Source organism: Panthera uncia, assembly GCF_023721935.1.
Source record: "Panthera uncia isolate 11264 chromosome A3 unlocalized genomic scaffold, Puncia_PCG_1.0 HiC_scaffold_11, whole genome shotgun sequence".
In the NCBI taxonomy this organism is placed as follows: Eukaryota; Metazoa; Chordata; class Mammalia; order Carnivora; family Felidae; genus Panthera; species Panthera uncia.
The window spans coordinates 91,077,087-91,104,428 of NW_026057578.1; positions in this window are offsets into that span (position 1 = coordinate 91,077,087).

Here is a 27,342-nt window from a genome sequence, read left to right on the forward strand (position 1 = left end):
CGCTTGCTACCATAAGATTCTATATCGGGAAGAGCGGGGTTGAAGATTCCAGGAGCATTGAGGATTGCAATACAGATGGTATGAACCGAGCTCCTTACAAAGGAGTCTGGGAGGAAGGTCCTTTGGCACCCAGGTGTTTTCTCACCCTAAATTACAAAAAAATAAAATAAATAAATAAATAAAAATAAAATAAAATAGTATAAACTAAAATAATAAAAATAGAAAAAGAAAAAGGCATCCTTAAATATCTAAACACCATAACTTAGGTTTGTTCTTTGAAATTAATATAAATGAAGTCATCCAGTGGGCGTGCTTGTAAGTCTGCCGTCTTTCACTGACTATTTCTGATACTCATGTTGTTCCATGTTGTATCATTTAGTTTATTTTCTTTGCTACATAATAATCCATTCTATGAATATATCACCGTGTATTTATCCATTAATTCCACTGTTCATGGGCATTCACATTATTTCCAGTTTGGAGCGGTTGTGAACTGTGCTGACATAAACACTACTGCATATGTTTCCAGGGAAAGTTTTAATTTGCGAATATTCATGAAGTTGGAAATCATGTATAGGTATTCATATGTTTTCCTCTCATCTATAGAGCCAACAACGGAAATTTGTGACATTTTATCATCATTGTAGAAAGAGAAAATTTTCTGGATTTTATCTGAGGTCAAAAGTCACAGGTTTAAGAGGAGGAGGCAATTTTCCCAAATTGTGTAATTAATTATCCTGCTGGCTGCTCCATGGCCTTCCCTCACTTTCTGCTTCTTCTGAAGCAAACAAACTGAAATTGGCTATTATGTTGGGAAAACTCACTGTAATGTGTATGCTGTATGGGATTGTAGTTTTATCAGCTGTTAACTTAATGGCATTTCTTTTATATCAAGAAATGGCCTTATTCTTCAACAGCATCCTTCCAATTGCCTCAGTGATGCTTTGGGTTTATTTGTGTATCAGTGATCATTTATTAGGCAAATAGGAGAGTAAATAAATTGACTCACAGTTATTGTGAAGCAGAATTAAGGAATTTAATGAGTGGAGAGGCAAGGGAAAGAAAGCAGTAATAGCAGCAACAACAACAATGGTAATAGAAATTGCCTTAAAATTCCAAATAATCTATATGCTCAGATCTATAGCACTCACTGAGTTGAGGTAAAAATTGATGATATCATAGGCCCACCTAGAAATTTCCATAATGAGATATATAGTTGACTAGGTCAGCATCCATTCACCCTCCTCCCAATGTCTATCTGTACTAAAGAGGCAAACCACCTGAAATTCCATTTTTTCCAATCTTACAGGTAGGATTTTGCATGTGATTTATAGAGGAGGCTTTGCTCTGTCTGCTTCTGAGGATTCTCTTCTCCAGCATAGTTGAGGAATTACTGGGTATCAAAAGTCAAGCACAGATGTCCTCCTTGAATCTAAATGGTGGTTTACTCACTTATGATAGTAGCAGATTCCTGATGTCACAAAATTGTGTTTTTGGGGGGCCAATATTTCCAGAGGTAGCTTCCTTATTCTTATTTCTCATCTTTGTAATTACACATCTTTTGTGTGTGTTTGTGTGTGTGTGTGCGCACGCGTATGTGTGTGTCTGTAATTGTACATCTTTATTAGGCCAGATTGGCAATGTTAATCTAAAAGCCATTCCCAGCAATTCCATTTATGGAGTATTTTTCCAACACTTCTAAAGATTGTATAAAAACTAATGTTCTGTATTAGTCATTTCCTGACTTAAAACACTAGGGTTATTTCTGCTTTCTCCAAGTTAACCCTGACTTAAAAAAAATATTTGATACAAGAAATGGTTGCAGACAAATAAATCCTCAAGAATAAGTCTGTGATTAGCTATCTCATCTGATAGGGTTTATGGGCAGTGAAGATTTTTCCAATAAGGAAATAAGGTTACTATAAAAAATAGGAAGATTAAAAACAAAGATTTAGGAATATATAAATGTTGAAATGAATTTAATTTATGTGACTTATTCACTCAACAGTATCTGAAGCCATACACAAAAGATTCTATGTTAGATGATACCATTTATATGAAATTTCTAGGAAAGGTATGTATATAGAGAAAACACAGACCAGTGGTTGCCTGATGCTGGGGGTAGAAGAAGGGATGACTGACAAGAGGCATGAGGGAATTTTTTAGGGTGATGAAAATATTCTAAAACTATAATGTGGTTATCATTGTAAAATTCCATAAAGTTACTAAGAACCATTTAGTTAAATGCTTATAATGGGTGAATTTAATGGTATACATGTTATACTTTAAAGCTGTTTTTAAAACTCTTCTTTTTTCTTATTTTTTAAAACGTTTATTTGTGAGAGAGAATGCGCATATGTGCATGAATGGGGAAGGGGCAGAGAGAGAGGGGCACAGAGGATTCAAAGCAGGCTCCTTGCTGACAGCAGAGAGCCCAATGCAGGGTTCAGCCCTGGAATGGTGAGATCAAATATTTATTATTAGCTAAGTTTTGATATTTAATTTTCTCAGATCAAACTTCTTATTTCATTTTAATCATCTTTTATTCTAATATGATAGCACAGAAAACAACATCAACAAGAAAAAAAATTGAGGTAATGTACATATGCAACTAGACAATTGAATTAGTTCTACATTATTTAATTAACTTCTTAAGATGGATTTATTTTATGAACATTTCAATTTATAAAAAATTTAATTCAATTAATGCTATGAATAGTATAGAGAGAAATTTTAATTATTTTCTTGGTAGTAACTTAAAAGCATTTGATAAAATTTATATAAATATTTGTATAAACATACGCACACATCACACAGGCATTGAATCCATTTAATGGTGAGGCATTCTTATTAATATTTAAATTGGGATCACAATTCTTGCAAGCATAAAAACAGTTTACATTTTTTCTGGAAATTCTAGCAGTGTCAATTGGACCAATAACAGAAATAAGTATTATGGCTATTGAAAGAAGAGTAACATACATATATTTATTGGTAAATAAATATATAATGTAATAAAAGTGTTATTAAAACATTAGAATACAATATGTGAATATGTGTAGAAGTTTGGGCTAGAGAAGAATTGTCTAATGATACACAGCTGGTGACAATAAAGGGACATATTTAAACATGTAACAATTATTTAAAAAGTAAGAAAGACTTTCAGAAATACTTGCAACATATAGGACAGATGAAAGGTTAGTATTACTATTTCATTAGAAGCTCTTACAAATCAATAAAATATTAACTAGTAGAAAAATGGAATAAGCACACTTAAAGTAATTTATAAAAGAAATAATTTTGGTGGCTAATAAACATTTAAAGAAGTGTTCTACTTTGGTAAGTTGTCAATTTAATGGAATTTTAAAAATGACTAGATGTCATATTTTTGTGTTTAATAATCAAAGCTAAAAATAGGTTGCAATATTCATTGCTTACTAAAATGAACTGATATGGATACTGCCATACATATTTAAATTAAAATAATGCCTGATAATCCTCCCAGATGTCTATTTGGCACCTTTTAGAAATAGCTTTTTTAACGTATATTTCTTGACGGGATGTCTGGCTGGCTTAGTCAGTAGAGGATGTGGCTCTTTCATCTTGAGGTCTTGAGTTCAAACCCTACGTTGGGCACAGAGCTTACTTAATGTTTTTAAAGCCTATTTAAAAGTACATTTCTTGACTAAATCATTCCTTTTCAATGAATTTATTCTACATAAATAATAAAAAATGTAACATACGATTAAAAGAATGTTCATAGAACCTATGTTCACAGAGGCAAAAAATGGAACCATACTAGATGCATTAAAAGTCATATTACTCCCATACAGTGGAGACCAATGAGACCACTACAATGTGATGGAATATGTCATGTTCGCTAATACATACTGAAGTGTAAAAGTAGATAGCAAATCAGAACAGTGTTCTCCCATTGTGTGTCATGTGTCTGTGTGTGTGTGTGTGTGTGTGTGTGTGTGTGTACAGGTTTGTGTGAATATACATGTGAACACTGATATTTCATATTAATAATACCAATAGTGTCAATAGTGTTTCATCAGGGGAAAGTGAGGAGAGTATATTTGTAGAGTTTGAGGACGTGCGTTGTGTGATATTAAGGTGAGACTTGCAATGTATGGATTTGGTTGAGATTAGGCGGATACTTATGATAATCTGGCTGTGGATTGGTATACAAAATGAAGTGAGGATCTTGAAGTGAATCTTAAGCAAGCTGTTAGTTAGTCTTGATAAGGAAGCTAGTTTAATTAGCTTACTGTTAGATCTTCCAGAAACAGATATTTGCTTGTCCCTAGCATTTGAATATAAGGATAGGAAAATGGTCCAGTATTGTTCAATACAGGGACAGGGAATTATGTTGATTTCAGTCCTAAATATAAATTGTCAAATTACTCTTAATGGAATTTGGATCAACTAATATTTTCCCATATTCAAATTTTGGAATGTATGGTTGTTGCTAGTTATATTTTTAGTTGAATGGCTGCTGAAAGATTATGGTTAGTCATGTTTTTTTTTAATGTTTATTTTGAGAGAGAGAGAGACAGAGACAGAGACAGAGTAAGAGCAGGGGAGGGGCAGAGAGAGAGGGAGACACAGAATCTGAAGCAGGCTCCAGGCTCTGAGCTGTCAGCACAGAGCCTGACGCGGGGCTCTGAACTCACAAGTTGAGCTGTGAGATCATGACCTGAGCTGACATCAGATGCTCAACTGACTGAGCCACCCAGGCACCCCTCGTTAGTCATATTTTAATGTGCTACATTGCCACATCTAATATGTGATGCATGTCTCTTTCTTAATATAAAGCTAGACCCCAGTAAAATAAAAAAGTAAACAATAATTGATCATTAATTAGTTAATATCTGCAATGATTAAAAATATGCATTAGCAAGCCAATCATCAGGCTTCTAAGAAGAAGTATTAACTGAGAGAAAGGTACTGAATATTAAGTCCTAAACTTGGGGGCAAATGTGTGAATTTCTCTTATAAGAGTCACTTTTGCAATATTTCCACTGCAGCTTTTCAACTGCCAGCAGAGATTAGTGAGCAAAAATGGATTTGGCATATTTACAAAATGAGCTCAGTGTCGAATCCTTCATCTAAGGAGGTACAGCAGTGTTAGACAGATGATGATGGAGTCTCTTCCCAGTGGGAAGATGTGGGTTGCATCTCTCACTTATCATTCTTGTGGATAGTGACTATCAGTTATAGCTGTGAGAGATTAGCCAGTTTGGCCCATTTTATCCAGGCAAAGCTTTAGTGGCAGGTATCAAAAGAAGGTCACCTAGTACTCTTAATCCTTGTGGAATATAACCTAAGGGGGAGAAATTCCATTTTTGTATATAAACCTTACCAGGGAAATGTTTTAGAAAGCAAAAAGCATTTCAGATAATGCAATACAATCTGATTATTTTTCTGTTGACAAGATTGACCTTTCTCACTACAAAAAGTCACTTCATTAGAACCTAAAATAATCACAAAAGAGAAGTGTTCAATGTGCATTCTTTAAGATTGCAGATAAATATACATGTATGAAAATTAAAACATACATATATTATCTTTCTGATGCAAAAAAGCAAAATGTTAGGTAAACTAACATACTTGTATTTTTTAACATGTTGAGTGAAGGTAGCATAGAGTGTGGATTTAATGATTTCATATTCTAATGTTATTAACTTATTGCAAGTTGACATTCTTTAATTAATATTTTACCAACGATTTCCACGTATGAATTTATCATATAGATATATTTTTCTTATCAAGCAGTACAGAGTAATTGGAGATTCTTAGACAAACATAGATAAACCCAAAGAAAGAAAAAATACTTAAAATCATATCATCAGAAAGCATTTAATATTTATATTATGTTAATATAAATATATATAAACAGTAAAAATTTAGATCATGCAGTAAATATTGCTTTTCAATTGTTTTAACAACTTAAACATTTATGTATGAGACAAAATGAACTGTTTGATGGAACTGGAAAATGAGATTAAATTGTAGGACTATAGAAGAGGAGAGTATATCCTCCATATATGTCTATATATGTTTTCATTACTATCCTATAAGGGAGTCTGGTCTGTTTATTGTTCACCAATGATTTTCAAAATGTAGCTCATGGTGCAGCAGCAGCAGCAGGAGCAGCATCACTTGGAAACTTTTTTGGAAATGGAAATTCTGGAGCCTCATCCAGATCAACTGGATCAGACATTCAGAGAGACTCAGCTGTTTTTAATAAACCCTCCAGGTGGTTCTCATTCATGCTTGAATGTACAATCCAGGATCTTAAGCCTAAGATCCTTAGTAATCATGGAATAAGGAAGACAATGGAGTAGAATTTAAGAGTAATACTAGAAAACTAAGTAGTATTTGAATAGCCACATGGCTATTAATTTGCTTCTTAAAACTTGGAGGGGAGGTGGGCAGAGGAATGGGTTAAATGGGTGATGGGTATTAAGGAGGGTACTTGTGATGAGCCCTGATCGTTGTATATAAGTGATGAATCACTAATTTCTACTCTTAAAACCAATAATACACTACATGGTAATTAAATTGAATTTAGATAAAATCTTGGAAAGAAAAAAAGATGTTATATAATGTAAAAAAAAAAAAAAACAAAAAACTTGAATCAAGTTCTCCACCTTTGTGTCAAAGGAAATTCTTGTGAGATACCTCATTCACCTTTCATTTTTGTTCTCATTTTGCTTCATTTTTAAATTAACTAATAATTTAGGTTAGTGTTAATCTTTAGGGAATTATGCAGAAATATCTTTACTAAAATAAAAAATATGCCTTTATTGTCAATGTTGGGTTTGTAAAACAAAGATCATTCTCTCATAAGTGGAGAACTTGTATCATATTCTGAAACATGGAATAACTTTGTTTAATGGTTCAGCTATAAACCATTCAACATAGGGGTCCATGATATGAAGGCCGACAGTTTGTAATGTAAGCTTTAATTAAATTGGGCCCTGCTATAATTAAAGGTTTTGAGTTATTAATGCATCACTCTGGCAAACATTTAATTTTTATCTTGCTGGTGAAACCCTTATTAAAACAGGATATTAGGACAGCTAAATAGAATTTGCTGCAGAAATGGTTTGGAGTTTTAGATGTAATTCACCATAATACACTGCAGTGATTGTTTTCTTTTTAAATAAAAAGAGGACTTTTGGAAGCTCAAGAAAATGAGCACAGTTTGAGATAAGAGAACAATTCCATTTTTAAGTCATAAATCAGGTATAGTGAAACTGACTTGAAGAATAATTTCTCTGAGTGCTCCATGTTGGAGATCTATCTGTGCTCACCACAAACCACCCTGGCAATTTGGGTGCTCAATATTGAGACTGAAGTTTCAGGTTATTTTAGTATCACTTGTACTACTTTAGCAAATATTTTCCTATTCCATTTGCATCTGTAGAAAGCATAGGAGCAGACGCATCATTAACTGGTTGATTCCCAGTTTCTTCTTAGAGCTAATATTAATTGAAAACATCGTCTGTATTTATCCTGGGTCCAGATGATTCTCTTAAGTAGAAGAATTCTTCTTGCCAGAAATCCAGTACAATTTCAGTGCTATTGTCCCTCCTTTGACACTTAGAAACTAAATATGTAATGCAGAAACACAAAGTTCAGCATTGCTTCAAATTCTAAGGAACACTACTAGTTGCCACACAGCAAACCCAAAGTTAAATAAACTTGTGCAAATTACATTTGATATCCCCTTGATATTTACAAGATTCAAATCACAAGATGGTACATTACAAACTCTAGAGGAGTCTTGTGGTTAAGAAATATAGGCAACTTGATTTCAACATCTGTCAAATTTAATGTACCAGAGGCCTCTCCTACTTACCTGGCCATCGTACTGTTCCAATGGCATGCATTGGAAAAGGCTCTTGTCATGAAAAGGGGGCTGGTTAAGGCAGTGAGAAACCTCAAATCAATCCTGCTTTCATTATTTGCTAACTGTGTGAGCTTAGAGAAATTAATTAAATGCCTCAAGGTTCAGTTTCTCATCTCTAAAGTAAGGTTAATAATTACAGTATAGGCATACTGTAAATTAAATGAATAGATAGGTTCAGAAACTTGGTAAATTTTAAAGTACAACTGAAAAAGTTCGTTTTAATTTCTCTGACTCTTACTTATTGAGAAATTTGTCATTAAACCTATGAGTGTCTGAGGTACTCTTTTCTCTTCTGTCATCCTATGTATTCTATTGACCATCGCTCTATATGCAGCCGTTGATGAGTAGACAAAAGTGCCTAAGATTGCTCATCGAACATACTAGGATGGAGTGTGTTCACTTTGCTAAATATTTATCTCCTGGATATGTTCAGGCAGAACTTGTTAGAACATTGTGCAGGAAATACTGTACAAGGTTAATTAATGTCAGGTTCCTTCTTATTCAAAGACACTTTGACTTGAAAAAATATATTAGTCCTCATAATGTAAATAATCCATTGACTTGATCATGCAATGACTAAATATTGGCAAATCATGGAGGATAGAGTTTTCAGGTACAATGAAAGGGGTATAAATTCATATTCATGTAAGTTTCTACTTAGTAATAGTAGTTATTTTAAGGAAAAGTGTGTGTGTGTGTGTGTGTGTGTGTGTGTGTGTTTGCATATAATCGGGAAAACCTATGTGAGACATGTAACATGAGTATTTTTTAAGACTTTATTCATGGAATAAGTATAGATCTAGTATGGTTATTTGAAGAGATAGGATAGCATATTTTTTTATAAAAGTGAGGGGTTCTTATGATCAGTATAGGGACAGAAATGGAAAGAAAAGATTTAACAGCAAATCCTTGGGTTTCTTCTTAGAGATGAAAATCTTGGAGAAGATGGAATATGGAAATGACTGACTTCCAACAGACTTTTTCATAAAAATGCTTATGACCCAGACCAGACCTCTTGTCAATATGATAATGGTAAAGAACAGAGTTCTTATTTTTTAAAAAGTAAATGGTTTTAGTGGGATATATCTGTTCTCTGTAATTGCTTATTATAAATAAACCTGGAATTACAGATTTAAAGAGCGTAACTAGAGAATGAGAGGTAGTCAAACACTTCACATTCATGCAACTAACAGCACAAAAATGGGAAGCCCAAAAATTCAAATAGCTTCTTTTGTGAACTATGATTTTTGCATACATCATTCAAATTTATCTGCAACCCAATGCCAAACATAGTCCTAATGTAAGTGAATGAAATTTCTTGGAAACTGTTGATTGTTGCTTTCTTCACCAAAAGGAAATCCTGCATTTGATCTTGGTTCTTATTTAAATCCTTTAAGTTATGAATCAAGCTTGGTATCAGAGAATAATTATCATTAAATTAATAATTTAACCCTCCATGTCAACAAAGATAGTTACAATTATCTTTGTTATTTTAGCATTATCCATTACCACCCACCATCCATGTTTCTGTGGACAACACGCATCACTGTTAGTGGGTTGCTCTTTCAATGTCCCATTCAACTCAGAATGAGAATCTCTGGATTCAGATTTTGTTGCTGTTGTTGTAAACTCTCATACAATTGTTAAGCTCCATAAAATTTCAGAGTTGCTGTCATAGGCTGCATTTTTTATTGATTTCAATTAGGTAGTAATGGTTTCATCCAGGACATTGTTTGTATCAGAATCTTTATCTTTCAGATACTATAGAGTAATAGAGCCCACTAAGGTAGAAATTCATGTATTTTTATACCCCAGGAAGTGGTTGACAGTAAATGATTTTAGTACAGGATCATCACATCTAATATTTAACTGATTTTACATAAAGAAAGATCCAGCCATATTATCTAATATTTTAAACTTTTAAACACATTTAATATTATAAAGTGACTATTATTTATAGAAAACATAATACAGATAAAAATTCCTGAATAAAGTGATGAAATATCCTTAGGGTTGCTAGTTGGAGAGATACTTTCACTCCTTGACTTCTTTCCAAAAAAATCTGTGATGGTGGCAGTATTTATCAATCTTATAAAAACTACATACTTTAAAAATCTAGTGTAGTATCTTGAATTGTCCCTATTTAAATGCAAATTTTATTTCCCATCTGTCATAAAATGAATTTTTCAATAAAAAGAGAGGTGTGTATTTTTTAAATGTTAATGGCCTATTTATCCCACTGCATGCTTTGGCATTAATATCCAAGCACAGGAGGTTTGTATTTGGGAGGGGATAAAAGAAGATAGATGTCCAGGAAAATACCTAAATCTTCTCTGGGGGAGGGAGGGGATATTTACTAATGGAATATGGAAAAAAATTAATCATCTTGAAAATAGTTTCTCAGGAAACCTAATTCTATTTTATAACAAAAGATAAAATAAAATCATCTTAATGACTGTGTATTCCTGTAGGGAAAAGAATTTGCAGTTTTGGAAACCTTATTACTGTATAAGAGATATGGCTGTGTTTATTGACTTCAAAAGGTAACTTGTGTATACCTTTCATTTTTTTGTAATGGCTTGTATTTTTAAAAGGAATGGTTAGTGTTGAACATGTATTGAAGACCTATTTATTGAAGGTCCTTACATATAAAGCACCCTGATAATCAATGATGGCCATTCCCTTCTCTGGTTTCTTAAGAGTTTTACTCGCCTGAGAAAACATGCCTCATGTTTTCAGACACTCTCTGAATTCCTGCACCTATTCTAACTGAGGAGGAAATTGGATAGCTGCCATATATATGTAATTACCTCTAGTACAAGGCAAAATGTTAAAAGAAACTTAAGGCAAAAAAGAAAAAAAAACGAAACAACGACAACAAAACAATAGGTAGGGCTGGAGAAAGGGGCAGGGTCAGGGAGAGGGAAAAAATTGTATGGGCTTCAGAAACCTGTATTTAAACTTTAAAATGGGGCATATGTATTTGTGAGAAATGATGAAGAAAGTGAACTTTCCATTGGGAAAATTAAATAAATGAAAAGATACAAAATTAAATTTTAAGAAGTCTTACCTTGTACAGTAATTTTAAAGCAACATAGGATATTTATAAAGTAAAGGAAAATTTGGTTGAGATGAAATTGAAGACCTTGAGTGACAAGGAACTTAACTGTAATTTGGGGTGTGATAAATAGAAAACTATGAGTCTTTGAAAGAGAGGAGGATTCAGATGTCAGAACTACCTGTCTTGCAAAAATTCATCATTTATTTCTGATTGCATTATTTCATGTATATTGGTCCTGTTCTGTAACATTGATTACATTTGTAGATGTAAAAGGAGAGAAAGGTTATCTCTGTCTCATCTAACCCCAGGGTAGAAAAGCACCAGATTTAAGTCAAAGCTAAGAAAATGATTTTGTAGGGGTGCCTGGGTGTCTCAAGCCTCCCCTGCTCATGCTCTGTCTTTCTCTCTAAAAAATAAAGAAACATTGGGGCGCCTGGGTGGCGCAGTCGGTTAAGCGTCCGACTTCAGCCAGGTCACGATCTCGCGGTCCGTGAGTTCGAGCCCCGCGTCAGGCTCTGGGCTGATGGCTCAGAGCCTGGAGCCTGTTTCCGATTCTGTGTCTCCCTCTCTCTCTGCCCCTCCCCCGTTCATGCTCTGTCTCTCTCTGTCCCAAAAATAAATAAAAAAACGTTGAAAAAAAATTTAAAAAATAAAAAATAAACATTAAAAAAATTAAAAAGAAAAGAAAATGACGTTGTAAACCAAAAGGTGTATTTCTTAATATCGTAGTATTGTAGCCTTGTCTTCTTATGTTCCTCTTCTCCTAGAGACATCAACTCAACTATCTCTTTCCTGTAGAATGTTTCCTCCCATTTGCCTGGTGTGGTAGGATGGATTTGGCTAAATTTCTCAGTTGGAAGTTTCTAGGGATTAGCAGTTTAGGATAGCTCTGCTGTGGACCTTAGGAACAGACCCCCCTTTTTTTTTCCTCTTTATCTCTCTCTCTCCCTCTGTTAGATGCACCATTGTTTGTCTCATCTCTCCATCAGAATGGATAAATGATGCAGTTCAACAGATTGACATAGTATAGCCAATGTGATAAGGGATCTGAGAGACCAATCATATTGGACCCTCCTACTTAAAAGCTAACTTTATTTATGACTACATTTCTGTCTTTAGACAAAAACTCTGGCTTCTGTATTAGGAGAGAATTTGGAAATAGAATCTGGATGTCAGGAACTTTTTCTGTGGCTGGATGAGCTATACAGAGCAAGTTGCATCTAGGAAGAAAATAGTACATTCTCAGAATTTTCCTGCATCCCTCATTCTCTCACTTTCCCATCACTAAGCAAGAAATGATCTGTTTTCTAGAAGCAGAGCAAAGGCACCTGAAAATAGAAATTATTTTATGGTGAAATCTTATGGGTCTTCTTCCACGAACTTTATTATTTCATATGATGCAAGTTCACAATTCAACTATCCTTCTCTTGTCTACAGTATGTCTAGTAGGCATGTAACATTTCTTTGTAATGGATGTTACCTTTCTTCAGTTTCAGTTGCTGCTGCGGATTTTTCTTTTTTAATAATTGTGTATTTCTGTGCTCTCTTCAGTGAGAAACTTGAGGGAGGTTAAGGGAGGTGGGCTTAGAAGCATATGCGTGAACACTTCTTTATGTCTACGTAGCGAAGAGACTTTTCAATGGTGCTTGGAGAACACTCTGAGATGCTTGAAAGGTAGCACTATTTTTGATTAAAAAGAGAAGCAATACTAATTGAAAAACTAATTCCTTAGGTCACTTATTTTTTTCTTAAGATTAACAGTGTTTAAAACCAGAGCCAAAATCTTGAGGAAACATGAACAAAAATTCAGGAATATAGAAAATCAAAGGGTTTTGAGGGCCTTTTTCTTACCACTTATTCTGACTCAAGAAGAAAAGCTTCTATGTCTATGAAGAGGTGAGAATTGCACTTATAAATGTTCCTGTTGAAGGCAGAAATAGGCAGAAAAGACGTTGCTTAGACTCACTATTAATAAATTGTCATTGAGGACCATTTTACTCACATAATTCAGAGATTGAGGCATAAAGTGCAGCCTTCAGATCTTAAGTTGATAATAGCAATTCTGGAAACTAGAAAAGAGAAGGAAAATAGGTGGAGTTATCTAAAATGGAAATTGCTGCTGAGAACACACATCAATAAGATGAAAGTTGGGGCCCATCCGAGCTATAAGACTTTTGTCCAAGCTATATAAAGTTATGTTTTCTGGAATAAACTTATATAAACTCACTATCCATTTACATTGTTGACAAGAGACATATAAACTAAATTTAACAGCAAAGATAAGAATCTCTTATAATTTTATTTTATTATTTAAAAAAATTTTTTTTAACGTTTATTTATTTTTGAGACAGAGAAACAGAGCATGAACGGGGGACGGTCAGAGAGATAGGGAGACACAGAATCCGAAAGAGGCTCCAGGCTCTGAGCAGTCAGCACAGAGCCTGATGCAGGACTCGAACTCACAGACAGTGAGATCATGACTTGAGCCGAAGTCGGATGCTCAACCGACTGAGCCCTCCAGGCGCCCCAAGAATCTCTTATAATTTTAACTGCTATAAACCACATGAAGAAAATCTGAAAATGGTAGAACATCACTAAAAAGACCCAGTTATATCTTTTTATTTTTTTAATGTTTATTTATTTTTGAGAGAGACAGAGAGAGACAGAGAGAACGCAAGTGGGGGAGGGGCAGAGAGAGAGGGAGACAGAATCTGAGGCAGGCTCCAGGCTCTGAGCTGTCAGCCCAGAACCGGATGCAGGGCTTGAGTCCAATGACCTCGAGATCATGACCTGAGCTGAAGTTGGAGACAACCAACTGAGCCACCCAGGGCCCTGGAAGCTGGTTATATCTTTAAACTATAGTTCCAGTTTCTAACCATTCTGTTTCTTTCTATGTCCTGACTAGGAGAGGAAGGGACTTAGGGATCTTGGATATTTCATTTATTTATTTATGAAAATTCACCCAGAATATGAGTAGTGAGTACTTACTATGCTCTTTGATCTCCACCAAAGGGTATTATATAGGTATATAAACATAAAAGTAGTTCTGATAATTATTTTCATGACCAGTATTTCTATATATTCCATTCAAATATCTTGAACTAATTAGTCTTAGATTTTTCTCTCATTTTTCTATTTTTTTAAGGTCTCCTGAACTTCAGTTCGGTTTCTTCTTAACTTACTGAACTCTGTTGAACTGAGAATTATACTGTGATTATTTCCATTGAAATTTTATATTTACCTTAAATGTTTGACTTTTATTTTTATTATATAAACTAACGTACAAAAAGATTTGCCCCTACTGTATTCACCTTTTGAAAAAATAAATGTGTCACATTTTTATTAACGATTCTGTGCCACTTAAGGCTAGTATATGTTTCAATCTTAATATGAAGCGTTTTTTGAAAGGGATGCTTTTAATTTCCACAATATGTGGAGTACTATGTGAGGGGAATTACTCAGGATCAAAAAGCTGGTTGTAAAATTCATTTCATTAAAATAGTGCTCAACTCTAATTTAATACTCTATGTTATGCAGGCGAAAAGGTCAGTCTGTGCAAAGTCCAAAGACGAATATTAAAGTAAAAACAGGAAACAAAACAGCTCCAAAATTATCATGTGCCTCAAGTTAATGTGTATCCTATTGAAGAAGACACTAAGTAAAATCACTCAATGGCTCTATAAAGGGAAATAACAATCTGCTCAACATCTTGTTCTGGCTTTCAAAAGGAAATTATCATTAAAATAAAAGTGAAATTCTTCCCTTACACACTGAAATAAAATAATCAATATATTCTTTAAATTGTAATAAAAGATTTTTTAAAAGCCTTGATCTTGATCTATAAAAACAAAATAGCAATATTTTGTTATCTGTGTTTTCTAACCAGAATACTACAGGGAAAGAAAATGCAATTATTGTTTCATTGCATTTCCCCATGCCTGATTAAGAAAGAATTGCATTTTATACTTAACTGAAAAACAAAATCAGCTACACATCACAAAGTCCAAAGCAATATAATATTGAAACAGGAATATTACATATTGTAACTTTCATTAAACTGCAAGCTAATATATACAACTGGGTGTATATGGATCTAATATTAGGCACTAGAAAGGGGACTCCATTTATGTATTACCCCAGATGACCTCAGCACCACCTGTCTTTTGAATCTTTGCTACTTGCCTTTGTTCTGAGCGACAATTACTGCCTCAGTGATAGCTCAGGTCATAAAGCCCCGGCTTTGGTTGGCATGACTCAGCATGATGTTGTCATTAGTGCTCAGACCACCCCACTGATCTGAAAAAGAAGCAAGAAAAGCAGCAACAGAAACAAGTCTTAAACTCAAGTCCATTGAAATTAGAACTGCCAGTGAAAAGCAGGAAACAGGGAGAAACCAACAAGGGAAGAGCTGATCCTTCCTTCTGAGTGTTATGAGAGGCAAGGGCTTTATTGGAGGTATCTTACATAGTGTCACTCATCTGTTTTTTCTTAAGAATTGTACCCAATCTGTGATGTAGCTCCTTGTGTTTGTTTTCCTTCTTCGCTCTCCTCAATCCTCCACCATTTATTTACCTTTTCCCTCAGTCAGTCCTTCTGGGATTCTACCTCCTAGCAGAGTACTCCTTTGAAAATGTATCTAGGGTCTGTTTCCTGGGAAACCTATTTTCTTCTCTACAATATCCCCTTGATGAGAAGTTCAAGGTTTCTATGGAATGCTTTATTATTTTATATTACTAAATTACAATTTCCTTAGTGATGTTAACACTTTTCTTTATGTCACCTTTGAGGGATAAAGAAAAGAAGGGCAAAGGTCAGCCTGTGAATGGAGAATTTTCTAAAGAATACTATTAGGGTTACTTCTCCTTGAAAATATAAGTAAACAACATTTTGAAAAGACTTGCTTTTAATCTAAAGTGAATCAGAGATAGGCTTGCACTACTCAGCATTAAAATTTTACAGAAATATTTTAAAACCCAATTATGTTGAAACTGTGATCTTTTCAAAACTGCCATTGAGGCAAGAGCAATTAAGCTTCTAAGTATTTGAGTGGTGTTAAAAGAATATAAGCTAGTAAAAGATAACTCCCAATTCTAATATAAAAACATGGCAGAGGATGTTCACTAAGAAACTGCCCTTTGTAGACAATGGAGACATCATAAAGTACCTCTCTAAATCTTCTCCCCAAATGCTATGAAATGACCTTATGCTAGCAAAAATCCTGTGCAATACCACACCTTCAGGATCACTTGAAGATGAGAATGTCAAAACAAAAACTATGGGGAAAAAAAGAGTGAATAAAAATAAATATCAGTGTATCAGTGCCAAATTCTCACATACTCCCAGTCATCCGCATCCTGACAGAGCTTAGTAGCAGTACAAGAAAAACAATAGCATTGGGTCACTAGGGAAGAAGCCCGAGATTAAGGTGAAACTACAAAGATTAACTCCATCCTAAATATGAAAATCCTAAAACAAAAATTAACCAAAAAATTTCAGACTATGAACTATGTGGTAAGTATTCAAAGTAGTCAATCCTTATAGGGAGGAATATCATAAAAAGTGCAAGGCATGTGATTTAAAGTGGCAGGCTCTGTTTCATGAGGCAAGCTGACTTAAAAGGACAAACACAGTTTTAGGGAACAATCCTAACCAATGAATTCTGGGAGAGAGAAAAAAGCCAAAAAGGGAAGAAAGAAATGCTTGTTAGTAATTAGCAAAGAAAGAATACCGAGACTTAGGTACTACAAGCTGAAATAAACTATAATCCCTATTTCCAGAGAAAAAAGCAAACAGTCTCTGCTAAAGTAACTGGAATTTGTTAGATGGACAAAAACAAGTGTCATTAAATGAAGAATTGTGTAAAATATTTCAATATAATAAAAATTAACCCAAGTAAAGACCGTGGAGAACCATTATAGAAAAACAAGGAAACTATAACAAGGAAAATAACTATGAAGCAAAAGGAAACTAATCTACATGTCAAACACAATTAAATATACCCAAATACCCAAACAGACATTTTAGAATATGAAAAATGAACTTGAAACAGGAATTAAAAAAAAAGACAACACAAAAATAGCAGAAAGAAATAAAAGAGTTATTTGAACTCAAGAATGAAAAAAAGACAAAATTATCTCAGGATTGAAGAATAAATTACAAGCCTTCCAAGAGAGAATATAATCAAATAAAATTTAATAATGGGCATAGAAGTCGATAAAAAAACCAACATAATAAAAAAATAAAGAAGAAAAAGGATCAACCAAGACAGCAGTGAAAATGGAAGGCAAATGAGGTATCTGTGTTTGTAGAATCCTTCATGAAGAAAAAGAGAAAAATGGAGAACTAATACTTGAAACTATATCCCAGGAAAATACACCAGAAACTGAAAATGATCAGACATTAAAACATACTATAAAGCCTCTATAATTAAAGATTATGTTAATGAAATACAAAGCAACAGTAAGTAGAGTAGAATAGGAAGTCTAGATTTAGACCCACATAACGGTTAGAAAAATAAGTTACAAAAGAGAAGGATTGGCTAAAAGGAACTTAATGGTGTTGAAGTGAAAGGCAATGTATCAGTTCAAATTTATGTGTTTTTTAAAAAAAAAATTTAACATTTACTTATTTTTGAGAGATAGAGACAGAGCATGAGCAGGGAAGAGGCAGAGAGAGAGAGAGAGAGAGAGAGAGACAGAATCTGAAAAAGGCTCTGTGCTGACAGCTCTGAGTGGGACTCAAACTCATGGACCGCAAGATCATGACCTGAGCTGAGGTCGGGCGCTTAACCGACTGAGCCACCCAGGTGCCCCACAAATTCATGGTTTTTAATGGATAGATAGATAGATAGATAGATAAATAGAAAATGTGATCTCATTGAAAAAACAAACCAGTAAATCTCAAAATTCTCCAAATGATTCAACTGGAACCCTTTGAGTAAGAAAGTAAATTATGAAAATATTAGGTTATAACATAAAATATCCATGAACTTCTGCCAATATACTAAATAATTGATTAAATAAACACATGAAGAAGAGATTGATCTCCCTCATAAATGTAAAATGCAAGAAGGAAATGGAAATACACTGCACTGTAAGAATTAATAGAGACTGATCCACTGATGGATGTTAAAATAACTGGGTAAAATTATGAGAAGAAATAGAATTGCAGAATCTCAAAGCATGTATCCAAGATATTTATTAGGTATAAAGGGAATGGTAGTCATTTACGATGGAGAAACCACCTTGCACAAATAATCAAGATCAACATCACCAGTAATAAAGATATTGGCATCATGATTCCTGGGATATCATGCACTAGGACATCCTATCATTTCTATGATATTCTTGGTGATAAAGCATAACTTCAGTCCATTTATGAGAAAACCTCAGACAAATTCAAACTAAGGGACATTTGGTGAGGGGGGTGGGGAGGAAAAACTGATCAATGCTCTCCAAAAGTGTCAAGGTCTTGAAAGATTAAGGGAAAAAGGAGGAAATATTACAGACTTAAGAGACTAAGGAGAATGAACAAGCATATGTAATGTGGGATGTTAAATGGGATCTTGGAGCAGAAGTAAAAATAGTAGTAGTGAAAAAACTGGTGAATTTGAATAAGCTCTTTAGTTTTGTTAATAGTATTATATAAGTGTTAATTTCCTGGTTTTGTTAACTGCACGATGGTTATATAAGATATTATATATAAGACATTAACATTGAATGAAGCTATCTGAGAGATATATGGAAACTCTACTATTTCCACATTTTTTATGTAAGTCTAAAATTACTTCCCCAAAAGAGTTTTTAAAAAATCAGAAAAGAAGTTTACCTACCTCTGATGCACTGAAAAGGGATGGCTTGCTGCTATGCTATAATCCCTCCTGTTTAGATGCAACCCTTAGGTGTAACCTTATGATCATAGCTCTCCTAGAAGAGGAAAATGGAAGGTGGTCTCAGATGAAATGCAGTCCAGATTATATCATCAATATGGCACCAGTTGTTAATTACATGTATGTGGAGGAGAAAAATGTTCAGGATAAAAGGACAAGGCTATCCTGGGACCAGATAATGGAAAAAGTGACAGCATATGGTTCTGACATGCCCTTGTCTAAAATGTCCACTAATTATGACTTTCTCTCAAAATATTTTTTTTAGTCCTTTTATAAAATTTGGCTCAATTTAGAATAATCATGTGTAGATAAATAATTTAAAGATGCTATTCCAGTACTTCTCTAATTTAGATTACTCAAACAGTTTCTACATCGTTACAGTGCAATTTTAGGTTCCCCTGGGTTTAGATACACATTCCATTTTTAATTGCTGTATTTCTCTCTCTTTAAAATGCTAGGAAATGATGCAATCAGGATGAATAGGAGGATGTTTGGATATCTTAGATAAATTACATGGATGTCCTCCCCGCATTGCAAAAGTAAAAATGTACCTGCTCAGCCTAGTTGAAAGTCATGTGCCCCTCCAAGTAAGTAAAAGTTGTATCAAAAAGAATATTAATTTGTTGCCAAAGAAGTCATTGTTCAAATTAATCCTCTAGAAAAGAGAGCTAAAAACAAGTGAATATTACATGGAGGTAGATGAAAAGAAAAGTTGTGATAGCTGTATCACTTTTGCAACTGTGTGGTGAAAAATGCATGGCAAAGGTCTAGGGTTAATTTAGAAAATATTAAATGAATCAAGGGCACTGGAGAGCAAACTCTTTTTTAAGAATTTGGAATATGTGAACAGTAGAATCATCAATTCTAATACTAATGGTCATAATGAAAAGAAACACTCTAAGTAAGTTAAACTTTTCTCTAGATTTCAGTTGGGTTCTATTCGAACATCTATGATTACGCTAATTTCATTGTGCTGTTTTTGTACTTACTCTCCTCTTTGTGCACTTAGTCATAAGTTCCTAACTTAGCACAAGGCCTGGCACAAAGCAGACACTCTCTGTGTGCTTTAAAGCACTAAATAAAAATAGTGTATTAGTCATTTTAGAAGATGTTTCACAATAGAGTTCCTATTAAGTTTATCCTTTTCAAAAAGTACTGATACTACTTAATGTAAAAAATGTGTATACTCTTTGGAATAATTTGGAAAATTAAAATAAAAACAAAAGTCACTAGGGATAACCACTATTAATGTTTTGAATATTATGCTTTCAGTATTTTTTTTCTTAGGGATAACTATGCTTATGTGTATGTGTATGTCTATCTTTTCATTTCTATACATACATTAGGTACTTGAAAGTTGCTTTTGCATTTATATGCATATCATGAATATTCTTACTGTCACTAAATATTTCTATTATTTAACATCATTCAATTCCAGGGAGGTACCATATTCAAACACATGTTTTTGATTATTTACATTATTGTTAGTATTTAGCTATTGTATGTACTTGTGCAATAAATATTCTTGAGGCTAAATTTGAGCACACTTGTAATTATATATTTTGTATTCCTCAAAGAAGAATCATTCTGTTTAATTATGTGCACATTTTAAGGTCTTTCTATTTATTGTCAAATTGTCTTCCAGGATGTTGTACATTCCCACCAATGTGGATGAACGTATCTGTTTCCTAACAAAATAGGTTCTTTAATATTACTTGAAATAAATTGTTTCAATACAAATACATATTAATTATTTTAAATTTATCATAGAAATAGACCATAGACTAACATGAGCTGCTTAAAGAATTAAGAGAAAAGATGAAGACAGAAAAGAAGATAACTTATCTGGTCTGTAAAGTTCACTTGCATTTTCCAATCCAGTATTTAATAGTCACTTGCAAATTCTTAGTAAGGTGAATCTATACTCATCTGTCTTCCTGTGGTAAAAAACAAGAGTTCAGTACCTACCCAAATGCCATTGTATAAAAAAAATACCCATTAAAACTCCAAAAACAAAAACAAAAAACAACAAAAGAGATTGTCAGGCCAAGGAAATTTAAAAATGTTTCCTCAAATTACTTAATATTATCATTTTCTCAAGTTGCATAGTTAAGGATACAGAAACTCAGCTAAGAGAAGTGGCCATGGGAAACACAAACCTTTGCAGCTTTTCCATTTGCAATTACAGAATTTTGCACCTGGAGTACAAATCTGTTGGTGCCATTGTCAATGCAAAGAAGAGACTTGTTAAAAGCAAAGCAATTAATAGTACACACCACATTTTGTAATGCACACATATACATATATCATAAAAGATATCTACATATTTTGTAAAACATGTCTATGTATATATTATGTATATGTATATATACTATGTATATATTATATATTGATATTGATATATCTTAAGGCATCTGTCTATCGTAAAATTATACATACATACACACTCTTATATTAGGGAACACTTCAGGAACTGCTTTGCCACAATAGATGTTCCTAAGAGAAAATGATGATACACCTTCTAAAACAACTTTCTTAACTTTCCAACCTCAACCACATTCAGCCTCTACCAGGCCACATTATATATTGATGGGAAACATCCTTGACATTAGCGAGAGGAGAGTCCTGAGCATTTTGCTTGCCTCTAGCATTCAGGGTTCAAGAAGCTCACTTTATCACAATATTCATTCTGCTTTGAACACATCTTTCATTTTAAGACATGGATTAAAATTTTGAAAGAGAAATGAATACAGTGATGTAGAAATAGTGACATTGTTCCTAGATATCATCTGTAGGACAAATATTTTTGAAAATTTCTAGAATTTCAAAGCACCACTTCCATATATATATATATATTTTGTTTGTTTGTTTTGTTTTGTTTTGTTTTGTTTTGTTTTCTTTACAACTGTTCATTTCCTGGAACAAATACTATGTGCTTGCTAACTTACATGAAGTTTTTTAATAGTGAAAAAAGGCATTTTCTTTCTTGATTATTTTCTTGAAAAAAAGAAGATTAAAATACATTAGGGGTATCTAAAATATAAATTAATTATAGAAAAGGCAACATTTGAAGAGTACGTAACACAAGTACACAGTGCTGTCAGGTATATATATCAAGCCTGGACCTCCCAGAAGAGCTTTAGGAAGAAGATGGCATATTATGTAGAATATTACGTGAAATTTTAAATAGGTAGATTTCTTATAAGAATTTCTGATATTCTTGCCATATGTATTGCATCTATTAACATAAATCCCACAGTAAAGTATTATGGTCCTTCTTTTTTTCCCCAAAGTTTTATATTTGATGTTTAACTTCAAGTCTATGGCCATTTTTGAGTTTGTATGATGTTTTAGGTCAAGGTTCATTTTTATAGATGTCCATTTGCTGCAGAACCATTTGTGGAAAAGTCTATCTTTCCTGCATTTAATTGCTCTTTTGACTTTGTAAAAAAAATGTGTGGCATATTTGTGTCTATTTCTAGGCTCTCTGTTCTATTTTATTGATTTATGTGAGTGTATCTCTCCAATTCATACTATTGTGTTGAATACAGCTACACATATATTAAACCTTATTATAGAGTGGAGGGATTTCTCCTTCTTTAAAATTCTTTGTTAAGATTATTTCAGGTTTTCAGGGACCTGGGTATTTTCATACAATTTTTATGATAAGCTTGTGTATGTACACAAAAACCTGGCTAAGATTGTGATAAGGAATTACATTAAGCCTATTGGTTGATTTGGAGAGAAACATCTTCACTATGTTGAGTCATCCAATCTATGAACATAGTATGTGTTTTCATTTATTTACTAGTCTAGATTCTTCTTGCCACCTTCCAAAGTTCTCTTTTGGTTGCCTTTGCATTGTTGCCAGAGCTTCTGGTTGTACTTCTCAAGAAGGAATTGGAAAAGACAGTTAGTGCCATCATACCTGAAGGGGAAGTCTGCTGTTACCTTCTGTTAGCTCCATAGTATTGCTATCCACAGCCCTATGTGTTTTAAGAAAATTAAGGGGGAAACTTAGTCTTTTATATTTATCTATATGAGTATCACTTATAATATACGTTATTCCTTCTTGAAAATCTGACTTTAATTTGACATCATTTCTCTTCATTCTGAAAAAATTTCTTTAGCATTTATTTAGTACAGGTGGCTATTAATCAAACTCTTGTTTAAAATCAGAAAATATGTTTATTTACTATTCTTAAAAATCATTTTCATTGGATGTAGAGTTCTGTGTTGATGTTATTTTGAGCATTTAAAACATTTTTAGACCTCCAACTTATGGCCATCTAATAAGAAAAAAATCTTAGTCTATGTATATAACAAATTATCTATTCATAACTATATATTATCCACAAATATCTAATCGTGCTGCTAAGTAGGATCACAAATGCATTTTAGTATCTTCTCACTTTGTATTTATTACCTTATAGCTAGAAAAATACAAAATGTAATTTATTTTAAAATTTTGGAAAGGTAGTGTCCATAGTGTACTGATTTTGAAACATTTAATACTCTCATTCTATCAAAATGTAGCTCCTCTATGTTATATTACTCATAGGTTGCATCCCTATTAAAAAAGTAAACTAAGAAGGGCACCTGGGTGGCTCAGTCAGGTAAGCGTCTGATTTCAGCTCAGGTCATGATCTCACAGTCCGTGGGTTTGAGCCCCATGTCAGGCTCTGTGCTGACCCCTCAGAGCCTGCAGCCTGCTTTGGGTTCTGTGTCTCCCTCTCTCTCTACCCCTCATGCCCCTCTCAAAAATAAATAAACATTTAAAAAATTTTTAAATAAACTAACAAGCAAAAAAAAAATAAACAAAATATTTTGATTTATTCCCTGCAGTATAAACAGTTAATTATGGCTTATGTGTTTCTGGAGAGTTTGGCTTCCTTCTGGAATCATTGTGTAGTGACACAGATTGAATGAAATGCTTGGATTGGAAGAGGAAATGGAATGCTCTTGTTTTGAAGTATTGCCATTTGTTGTCTCTCAGATTTTGAGCATTTCATTTCAACACTTTGAAGCTTGGTTTCCCTGCCTATAAAATAGAAGTAATAATTATACAGTGTCTTATATCTACTAGATTTCCCTAAAATATCAATTAAAATATTCCTTAATATCTACGTATAGATAAAATGACGCTGCATATGCGAAACTATTTAAAACCTGTCCAGAGCTAAACAATATTCAGTCAAAAACTTACTATTTCCATGTAAATTTATTTTAATGACCTAAAAAATTAGCAAATTTTGAGGGAGGCCATTGGAAAGTGCCCGAAATGAGGCAATATTTTATTTCATTGATTCATCCACCAACTCGTATCAATACAGTTTAAAATATATATTGAATTTGTACCATTTGCCAAATATTAATTTGAGATTCGAAAGAAAACTAGGCACAGTTCCTATCTTGGAAAGGCTCACATATGGTGTGGTAGATGAAAACAGAAATAAGAAAATGTTTTAATATGGTCAAAGAGATGTGAAAATCAGGAGGAGATTGCCAACCAGGAAGCTAGAAGAGTAGCATAATTAGCCTAAATATGGGACCTCATTGAAAACTCAGAGGGAGCTCCAATCTGCCCTCTCCATTGAGATTGTTCTCACACTGAGCACCCTGCTCCTAAGAGGAACTTTGCAATGTGCTGTACAGTTTAATCCTCACATTCCAAGTTGAAAACTTGAGAGTGTTAGTTCCAGAGTTTGCACACTCTTAGTCTTCTACTTTTTCAAAATTTGTCACTTTAATTAAATTTTACTAAAGAGTATGCATTTATTGCTGAAAATGCCATAGCATTCACTTTTCACATAGGAGTTTGATATATTTTAATCTACTATATAGATAAGTCATTTAAAGAAAATGTTGCTTCCAAAGTTTAACATTTCATTACTATATTTACATGATAGCACAAGTAAAGCACCTGTATTTAAATTTTTGCCAATTTAATCCATTTGCCCTTTTGTTTTACTTGCCAATCGCTAAACAGTAAACCAGGAGAAGGGGAACAGTAGCTTGGGATCTATGGCCAACTGGTATTGTGACATTGGACAAGAAAGTTTGATATTTTGTATCCCATTTACCTCCTTACTAAGAGTGTTCTCTTGATGATAATGATAATGATTTTCAAGATGACCTAAATTACCTGCCATCTGTAAGCAAATTAATAGGTATGACAAAGTAAGAACTACTCCCCTCTACTTTACTAACTCAGTATCTCCATCCAGTGGTGTCAAATAGTCATTTCAAGCAATAAAAGCTGCAGGAAAAACATGTTTTGCTTCAATGTTCATGTTCAAGGTTCTTATATTCAGGAATCCATTATGGCAAACACTTATTATCTATTACTCATAAACCTGCATGATCAAATAAATCTCTTGTTTTCAAATTATAATGTTTAATACCATACTAAGTAAGATGCTGATAATATTGTGGAGGGAGCAGAGGAGAAAAAGAATACTTTTTAAATGAAATACTGAATTAATTAAACTTCTAGACAGAAATTTCCCTTTAGTTAAAAACCTGGGGTCAGAAAACCAGATATTTGGAGCAAATTCCATAACTGAAAAAGTGAAAATAAATATTCTCCATTTTATATACGTTACAACTTATCTCTTGGTACAGAAAGAAATTATGACTGTGCAAAGGAAGATATTAATTATAACTTGATATAGCTAAAGAAAAAAAGTGATAATAAATTACCAGTGTAAGTTATTAAGGGAAACATCCAATACTTTTTTTCCTCCCTCAATTTTTGACAATTTTCATAAAATAGCACCTTTTGTTGTTTAAATGTTCCTTTGCTCTTTAAGAAATACCCAAAAGAAGCCAAAATTTCTACCTCTGACAACGATCATGGTTGCTATGGAAATAATTATGACTTTTGGTATGAAAGGATAAAAAAGCTGGAGAATTTGAAATGCTAAGAAATAAATACACTATTATCATGCAAAACCTCCTGGTAGAAGGAGACATTTAAAAAGTATATACTGAATTAATCAGAACTTTTCTAAATAGAGCATTTTCCAAAATCTTTAAAATTTTGGCAGCTTCAAAACTTCCATAAAGTGCAGCAAGTGAATGGGAGCTATGAATACAAACAGATCTTCATCAAATTACAATGGGATTATGGCCTTATAAAGTCATCATAAATTGAAAATATTAGAAGTTGAAAATGTATTTAATATACCTAACCTACCAAACATCATATTCAGACCAGCCTGCCTACAGTTGGGTGAAATCATCTAACCCAAAGCCTATTTGATAATAAAATGTTGCCTATCGCATGTGATTTACTGAATACTATGCTGAAAGGGAAAAACAGAATGGCTGTATGAGTCCAGAGTGGTCCTGGGTGATTCGCTGGTTGACACTCTTGATCATGTGGCTGTCTAGGAGCTGTGGTTGGAGTTGCTGCCCAGCATGATGAGAGAGTATGGCACCATTTATCACCAGCCCAGGAAAAGATCCCAATTCAAAACCCTAGGTAATGGTTTCTACCGTATGCACATCAATATTGCACTATAATAAAACTGAAAACTCGTAAATCAAACCATCATAAGTCAGGGACCATCTGTATTTAGAAGCAAGAAATTGAGTTAATTTTTCCAGTAAAAGGCTGAAAACTGAAACTACCTGGCACTATTAACACATGGTTATGTAAAAAAGTATACATGTAAATTTGCTTACTTTGCCACTTTAGCATTGTCATACTTTCCCTTCTCACTTGCCATACCTTGCCCATGAAATAATGTCAATATAACTTTTTAATTCTATATAAACACTTACAAATGAAAAAGTAGATGAAAACCCTTTCCACACTCTTCCAACAGGCAAATTTTATTAAATATATTTTTGAAAATGATCCGTATATAAAGAGAGGATATTCATGGGTGAATACATACAAATTTTGGAAGCCTTTATTTTACAGGGAATGTTTGCACTATTTTTTTTCTGAACTTACATACCACACATCTTTCTATGTTACTACATAAGTATTTACCATGCTCTTTTATTTTTTATTTATATATTTTTAAAGTTTTTTTTTTTTTTAATATTAGAGACAGACAGACAGACAGACAGTGCATGAGCAGGGGAGGGGCAGAGAGAGACAGACAGAATCCAAAGCAGGCTTCAGGCTATCAGCACAGAGCTGGAATGGGGGCTCAAACTCATGAGCTGTCTGTGAGATCATGACCTGGTGCTCTATTGTTCTCTTTTAAATGGCTATATAGAATTGAGACTATGGATGTGTTATAGTTAATCAATACTTGTTTGATATATATTGAGAATTTAAAAATATAAATTTTACATATACATATATAATGCACATATCACATACAAATGCACATATGCAGTACCAAATTTTATCCACACCAATTTTGAAAAATCTATGTTTATTCCATACTTTTTGAACATATGGAAGATATTTTTATAGGCTAAATTCCTAGATATTAGATTATATTGAAA